At 40.5% G+C, this 8,782-nt stretch overlaps 2 pseudogenes; both read right to left on the minus strand.

Annotated features, from left to right (window-relative positions):
* Positions 1 to 4,071: 4,071 nt before the first annotated feature.
* LOC104442005 lies at positions 4,072 to 5,928 on the minus strand (annotated as a pseudogene).
* Positions 5,929 to 7,287: 1,359 nt separating this feature from the next.
* LOC120286702 lies at positions 7,288 to 8,440 on the minus strand (annotated as a pseudogene).
* Positions 8,441 to 8,782: the final 342 nt, after the last annotated feature.

Here is an 8,782-nt window from a genome sequence, read left to right on the forward strand (position 1 = left end):
AGCCCAAAATCAACCTATGGTGGTTACTTAAGCCGACGCACTTACAATCCTATCAATTATTCGAAAACCGATATTAAAAACCGAGTAATACACAACTCCGATGAACAACTTGACTAACCACGTTCAATTGTTCAATGTATTGACTCCTAAGCGCTACGAAGAACCTCATTTATGGCATATGTTTGTCTTTTGCCATAACACATATTATCTGTTACGTATAACTTGCACGCAAAACTTGGAAATTTCTGTCCAAACAAACCATACTTCAAAATCAAGTTTCGTCTAACCCCAATGCTTCACAACGCCCTAGACTACTATTTTCATGAAAATCATAGCTCCAAATACTCCTTAATCGAACCTCGTAGTTCAAATTTACATAACTCCAAATTTGTGCCATAACTTCCAAAATTACTTCAATTAGATGATGATCGGCTTGAATACTTACCAAGTGTAGCGATTTGCAATTGATTTGGCTAGTCGAGGTGTCCAAATTAGCTATGCATGAAAAAAATTCCTTCTTTTTTCTTCTTCCCCTTATTTCCTTCTTCAAGGTCGAGCTTCTCGTTCTTCTTCTTTTGCTTCTTCTGTCTACTGCCTTGACTTCATGTGAGATAAGTGTGGAAGAATCAATGAATATGGGCTGACTTTGTCCATTAAATACATGGGTCTAAGCTTCATGGGCCCATGTTTTACATCCACATCATAACGAGAAGCTAAGTAGCACCGACACTGACACGTGAGACGTGACACGACACGACACGACACGCTAACATGTCGTTTTTGAAAAGTCAGAAAATTCCGACACGTTGGGACACGTTATATATTAAATATATATTTTTATATAATTATAATTTTTATGATTATTTCAATCAAATTCATAAATAAATAAATAAATAAATAAGCCTTTAATGAATATATACTAAAAACATTAATCCGTCATTTATTAATATCATTCATTGTTTTAATTTGACAAATTCAACTCTATTTCAATAATTCATAAAACTTGGAGAAAAAACAAGCGATCCATATTCTGGACTCGCGTGTTAGATATATTGGAAGAGGAGAAAGAAAACTTAAGGAGTAAATTGTGTATTACGGGAAATAGGAGTCAGAAGAGGAGAAAACTAGATTTTTCTTCTTTCTCCATTTATTATTTTCATTATTGTATTTTATTTTTTCACACACACACATTGACATCTCATTTATTGAATTTTTAAAATTAATCTCGATATTGAAATCACGTGTCGAAAACTCATATGTCAGAATTCCAACTCGAGTGTCAAAGAGTGTTGAGAAAGTTGACCAGTTGTCAGATTTTCTGATACGCGTTGACCAAGTGTCAGAGAGTGTCGGACACATGTCGAAGTGTCCGACACGACACGAAGGCTCTTGGAAAGTGTCGGTTCTTCATAGACGAGAAGCGCACCCTCACGTCGTTGCATGTGGTAGCGTTTGCCAATCAGAGAACCAAAACTAAATATCTCCTATGCATGTCGTTAGGTGATTAGTTTTTATATGAATGCCCTAGAAACTATCTTATCTGGGTTGGTTTTCAATTTTTGACCCCCGAAATCGTCTCTCTTGACCCTAAAACAGGCTTAGAATCGACCAGCTAGTTTCAGAGTCTAGTCGGGAATTGGCCAAGGCATTTTTTCTCTCATTTTATTATACATACAATATGCATGTCCCAAGCATGAATATGATTCTTTCTGTTGGATGATAAAATGTCAACCGTATTCAATTTCAATAAATATTTTCTATCTTAAAAAGGAGTATAATTACTTAGAAATAAGGTAAACCAGTTTAATTCTAGGTTCTTCCCCATAACAGACCTTGCAATTCTGGGTTTCCATGTACAACTGGCCTATTTAAAGAATGGAACTTGAAACCGAACCAGTCAAGGCCAATTCTCGATTGAACCTAACACCTAACCAGTTAAGGCCAATTCTCGAGTTGAATCAATCTAATTGCTCACCCCAAGCATGTTGCACTACTACTGAATTTGGTTGCTAGCGTAGCTTGAAGATGAAATGCAAGTCGAAACCTCCCGTCTTCCAGAGAAGCCAACAATTTTTTGGTATTGGAAATGCCATTACGAACCAAAGACTGCATTTTCCAACGCTGTAGAGTTGTTGGTACAATGCTCGATTTATATTACGATCACCATAATCTCGCTAATCACATTATCTACTCGGATTCCGCGTTGTTTGCTTTTCCCTCCGTTTCTGGTCCAGGTTTACATGTTGGGCACAAAAATTACAACACAATAATCGAAGGTGACCCTGCGAGTTCTTTGTGGCAACCTTGCTGTTCTTTCTCCAATCTGCAAACCACATGCAAAGCCAGCCAAATATCCGAGGACAGACTGTCCTCATTCGTCTGTTGCACAATGCCTCAACTATCGAGCCATTGTATTCCCCAGAGGGGGAAAATGTTCTATTCCTCTTCAATTGGAACACGAGCAATTACCAAGCTGAAGGCATGTTCCTCCAATGCAAGAGGTCTTCCATCTCCAACTGTGTTAGAGTAGCTACAGTGCCTTCACCAATCTAGCAGGCCTTGCCGTGCTTGTGAAGCTAGCATGCATCCCTCGCGTCTCATATCATACAGTTCACGGAAGGCTTCTTTAATTGCCTATAGCAGCCTATTACTTTCCATCAACCAAGAGCAAATGCCCCATTTTAGTTTATACAAAATGATCTAGTAATGGTTCATATCATAGGAGAAGCGGGATATAGGTAATGTGAAAAGTGCATGAAAGTCATACATGCGCGACTGGGCCATGATACTTGATACAGTCAAATTGCTTTTGTCCAGTAGCTTTTACATAGTTCCACGAGTACCATCAGTCCATAGTCCCATTCTCTAAATAAGATTGAAGTCAGGAAATAGTTTTAGGATAATAGGAGACAGGTTGTTTTACACATTTTAAAAGGTTCCAATAATCAATCTCATCAATTAGCAAAAACATGAAGGACATGGAGGCATGATCTTAATTTTTCACCATTGTCTTCTCTTGCTGTATCTTCAAAAACTAGAAACGATCAAAACAAAAGACCATATAAAAGCTCTTATCATGATCTCTCTCTTTCACAGATCAATCTCATCAATTAGCAAGAACATGGAAGACATGGAGGCATGATCTTAATTTTTCACCATTGTCTTCTCTTACTGTATCTTCAAAAACTAGAAATGATCAAAACAAAAAAAGACCATATAAAAGCTATTATCATGATCTCTGAGTCTAAGAGATTACACAGGTGTGGTGATTAAAACTCAAACCTTAAACGAGAAAGACAAGCATGCCTATTCCATGAAAAACTTTCACAATAGCAGATTAATAATTACAAGCAAGCTTAGGTTGCTGTTAGACTCGGCCAACCTAAAAGATAAGACCAAAGTGCTTCCTCGAGCCAATATTCAATTTCATGCCAAAACATGAGGCTCAGTTTAAGCACACCGGATTATTTGAACAATTAGATCATCCCCAGTGCTTTAAATATGAGAAAGCTATTCCAACAAGACATGCTCTTTACACGCATACATCAAGCTTAAGTACACCGGGTTCTTTGAACAATTAGATCATCCACGGTGCTTTTAAAATGAGGAGGCTATTCCAACAAGACATGCACTTTACACGCATACATCACGCTTACGAGAAACTTTTCTCACATTCCACGTACGTTGATAGTCTAAAATTAATTGATGTTCTTCAATTACTCTTCTGAACAAAACAGAAGACATGCTGTCTTCTAGCTCAGGAGGGAAATGAGTCCCATAGAAAGGAGCTGAGAAGGTAAATTCTCAAAACTGATCATCCGCGAGGAGTGCGGAGAAACTTATGTCCTTCTACATACTAACAAGGGAAACACAATCCGACCTGTGCTAGCAGAAGAATTATGCCCTTCCAAAGGAGATTGAAGGAGGGAAGTCAAGTGACAAGCAAACATGAAAGTTAGTGCACTCATTCCTTGTCGTTGTAATCACACTCATATTGCAAGTACCCATCATCCTTTAGATTTACCATTTCTATGGGAATGGATACTTTCTCAAACAGTATCAATAAATCCGATTCCATTCTCAAAGTTTCAAGAGTCAAACTATTGCCAAGGGAATTAAAGATTTTGGCCACTAATCACTTAGATTTGCAAGAACTATCTCAAAATCGATCACTCCAAATCCCACGCATCTGCACTGTGATAATCCATCGCGCACTTCACTTTCCGGGCACAAAGTCGGTGGCGCAAGCCCAGGCATTGTTGTTGGCAGGGTCAGCAAGGTGATCAGCCAGGTTCTCCAATGGGCCTTTCGCTATCACAATGGCCTGGATGAAGAACCCAGACATGGAGAACATGGCCGACCTCACATTTGTTTATCTCCTTCACCTTCAGCCCTGCGAAAGCCTCCATCCGTGAGGCCCAACGGATCGAAGTTGCAGGTAAATCGGTCGGTCAACTCTTCGAGTGGGCCCCAATGGAACCTGTATCCTTCCACTGCACCCATTAGGATTACCTACGTGGCCTAGATGGCCAAGATGTTGTGCATCGATCAGGCTCGTGTTCCCCAAATAGTCCAACCCGCCCTCACTGAATATCTGTACACCAGCCTTAAACCAAACCGCCTCCCCAAACTTGACCCCATTGCAGGACAAGCGCTCGGGGAAGATGCACCCAAGGACGCTGAGCATGGCCCACCTCGCATGGATGACCTCGAGCTCGCGGTTCTTGCCAGAGGTCTCCGGATCAGCTCGAGCACACCTTTGAGCCGTGCGAACTGCGAACATGCCAATCTTAGGAGGAGATGTCGTCTTATGAGGATTGAGAAATGTAAATCCCATTCCAGCAAATCAATCTTCTTTTCTTGCTGCTCAACAAATGAAAATACCAACAGAAGCAACAGACGGATAAAAAGAATATAATACTGAATGGAGTACCTCAACACTTGAGAGTCAGAATTAGAGAGAAATGAGCAACATTTCTTTCGAGCATTATGTCCAACTGCAGTAATTAAGAAGTCAATCACTTACATTACAGTTTTTGAGTATCCCTCATATTAAACTTAATCATTGATCCATCCCTTTGGCAGTGAACATCAAAAAATATTGAGCATCACTGATTTCTCTTCCTTGCCTATATTATGAGCATGGTGGCTCATAAAAACACCCAGCTTGAGTGCCTCCCTTCCTTCTTCAAGGGCTCTTTTTCTTATAGCCGTTGTTAAACTAGCACCCCAGAGAGTGGCATCACTGGTCTCTTTCTCACCTTCATTTTCTTTTCAACATTGGATCCATCATCTGCCACATTGTCGCTACTTCGGTCTGCATTCTCTACCAGTTTCAGTTGCATCTATGTACTCAAAATCTCCTGGACTGCCACTTCCCCACCACTCATTTGAGGTGACATACAAGCCATTCGATGGAAATCCATACTTGAATTCATCCAAGACCGCCAGACTTTTTATCAAGCTTCCACTAATTACACTTTGGATCTGCCCGCTTTGGCGTTGCTTACTTTCCGGCTGCTGCGAGCTACAAGGCAGTACCATTCCCTGCACTTTTGATGTATTGTTGCTACTTTGGTGATAAGACTTGCTGCATCAACAATAAATTAATAAAAATACATTTTTAAATGAATATCCACAAAAATTGCATCTCCAGAATATGCATTGTGACTCAGAACGATAATCAATCTAAGGTGGGTATATTGTACATGGGTAATCTGGCCTGCTTCAGAATAAAATATGGATCAAGTTGCCAAACCAATACCTACCTTTGTTTCCTTATCTTCGACATTAAAGCAAGGTATCAGATTCTATATCTAGCAGCTAGATTCCCAACTTGTTTTACATCCTCTGACAAAGAATCTGCGACACAAGCCAGAATTGCATCATCAGCGTGCGCAGAGATGCAAAACCTGCCTGTTACGGCCATGATCACCATATATATATAGAGAGAGAGAGAGAGAGATGGCAGGACGAGATAAGACAATACAACAGATTGAAAGGGCCATGATGTATAAACAGTGTGCAACAGTACAGTCTGTAAGGCAAGTAACATTGTGCAACAGCACCATTCAGTTGCATAAACACCCCAAAAGTCCTCTGCTCTACTTCCATCTATAAATGACATAACATAAAACCAGTTGAGCTGAACACTTTAAAAGGAGTTTTTTTTTTTTTTTTTTTGGTGAAAGTAAGTGATATATTAGGAAAAGGTCAAACTGTACAACCCAACGGCTTCAAAAAATTACACTCAAGATGGACATGCCCATTATGAGTGGAAGGAAGCCGAGGAAAAAACCAAGAGGCAGCCAAGAACGGCCAAAAAGCAAAAAGCAGACCGACACCTAGGACGACCTAGAACAAGACGCCTAGCTAGTCGGCCCACAATCAGCGGAAGAGAAGATACAGGGGTCCAACTCCCACGAGCGCTGAATCCTCCTATTTCTGTAGGAGTCCTCTACGTCTTTGAAGGTAGCAGCCTATCTTTAACGACCTTGAGGAGATGCCTCTTTATGACCGGAAGAGAAAGTGGCTCCCCCCTGAAAATAATATTGTTCATGTTCTTCCAAATGATGTGACAGAGCGCACCAAAGGAAAAACAGGCAATACTTTTGTAGAATTCCTTTCCCGAGAGCAGAGAGATAACCCAACTAAGAGTCTCCTCCCAAGTCCTACTGGTCCAAGGAAGATTGCACTGGCAGCCCAAAAGAAAGTAATACTCAAAGTAATGCGACATCCAAAAAAGAGGTGATCGATAGAATCAAGCACCTCGTTGCAAAAAGGGCAGGAAGCAGCGTCAATCCTACCATGAGACATGAGAAGAGACTATGTAGGCAGCCTTCGCTTGGTGATGAGCCAAAGGTTAAGTTGGTATCGAGGCAGGATAGCATTGCTCCAGATGAACCGATGCCAGCTGACTCTCTCATTCTTCCGCCTTATGGTCTCCCAAGCCGAGGCAACCAAGAACACACCCGTCGAGTTCTAAAAGGAGTGTTTGATGTTGACAATTAGAGAAAAATACCAACTTATTTATCAAGTCGAAAATCTTTCCAACTCTAGATGGGACTAGAACTTTTCATAGGACCAGGGAAATCAAAATACCATTTCCTCAGCTCTTTGACCTCAGCTATAGGAAATTAGTTGCATTCTTAGGACAAGTGCGAAATATTCCCGGATGCGTTTATTTGATGCATCCAGCTCCAGCACGTACTCATATTCATCTTTGCATTTTCACATACACATTGTTGGAATATTTTTAGAATTTACTATCAACAAATTTTTGGCTTTTTATGCTCAAGTCATTGGTACATCTTAGATTTCATCTAATATTATAAATTTTTGCATTAGACTTTCTATATGGTATCAAAGCGAGTTCAAATCTTTCCAAACCCTCTATTTGCCTCCCCAATTAGGCCTAAGTCCACACTACGTATGAGGGAATAGTGTTAAAATATTTAGATCTTAGACTACACAATTATCTAACTGCTAAAACTTTTGGATTGGACAAAAAAAAATTCCATCAAAAAATACTTCGCATGTATTTCCTTTCAGTCAAAAATTACAATTGAGATAGAATTGAAAAGTTTTCTCCTAATACAGTGAGATATTGCATAATACCATTTGTGACTAAACCATATTCCAATCATCATCACCACTTCCATAGTTTGAAGTAGTGACCGTAGGCCAATGCTCACACTTGGAGCAACTTTCTTTACCACAACAATTGGCACAGAGGAAGTAGCTGTCGTCAATGAATCAGTTGGCTTGTCTGAAAATTTCTCAGAAAGTTTCCTCTTTCTGAGAGTACTGCTCACTGATTCATCATTTATTTACTAGTAGCAGGTCGAGTCAACTCTTCCTCGTCCATAAAATCTTCATGTTCGATCCTACGAGCAAAATCTTTGGATGTATGGAGTACAATTGATTTGAGAAGCACTTCATCCTCTTCCTCCAGCTTATCTTCCTTTGTGCAGATGTACCTTGTAGAAACTCCAATATTGCATCTACATCCACAGTCGCATGTCTAGACTTCATTGAAATCATGTGTCTTATTCTCCAAGCACTTCATCGCATCACCCATCTCTTTGGCCTCCCTCCTCCTTTTCTCATTCTCCATTACCTCATCCTGCTTACGCCGGGGCTCAAAATTTCTTATCACTCCTAACTCTACAATGTAAACCGAATTCTGCGAATCGGTTTTGATCGTGAGCTCAGCAGAGCAGTTGGTGCATTTGAAGTAAAATCTGAATATCAGAATCCCCAAATACGTCTTGCTTATGATGACCTCCTTCCTGGAATTGAACTTGGTCCCCTTGTAGATTTAATTCCCGCAGGTGTTGCATCCGATGCTCATCAAAAGCATCATCCAAACCTTAATCTGCTGACTTTTGGGCCTCCCCAACCTAGGCAGCTCCGAGGGGTCGAAGCCCGGCGGGTAATATTTTTAAACACCTTTCGTTCCCCCATTTCTTCTTCTCTCAACTCCAAACCAAGACAACGAACGCTGACGCCACAAAATCTCTGCCCCTCACTCTGATCGACTAATTTTTAAACAAAACGGTCGAATTGATTTCACTACCAGAATGGTGTGGAACCCACAAGTTCTCGATCTACTAACCTCGATTAAGGTTCTATGCTCGGATCAAACCTTAAACCCCACGAAACCATCCGAAACAAGCTGAAGAGCAGGAGAAAAAGGAGGAAACGAAAACTAACAGAGTCTGCTAAGGCGCGTAGGAGATGACGAGCGTCCGTGGAAAAAAGGGGGAAAAATCAGTCGAAG

This window comes from Eucalyptus grandis, chromosome 1 (genome assembly GCF_016545825.1).
Source record: "Eucalyptus grandis isolate ANBG69807.140 chromosome 1, ASM1654582v1, whole genome shotgun sequence".
Lineage (NCBI taxonomy): Eukaryota > Viridiplantae > Streptophyta > Magnoliopsida > Myrtales > Myrtaceae > Eucalyptus > Eucalyptus grandis.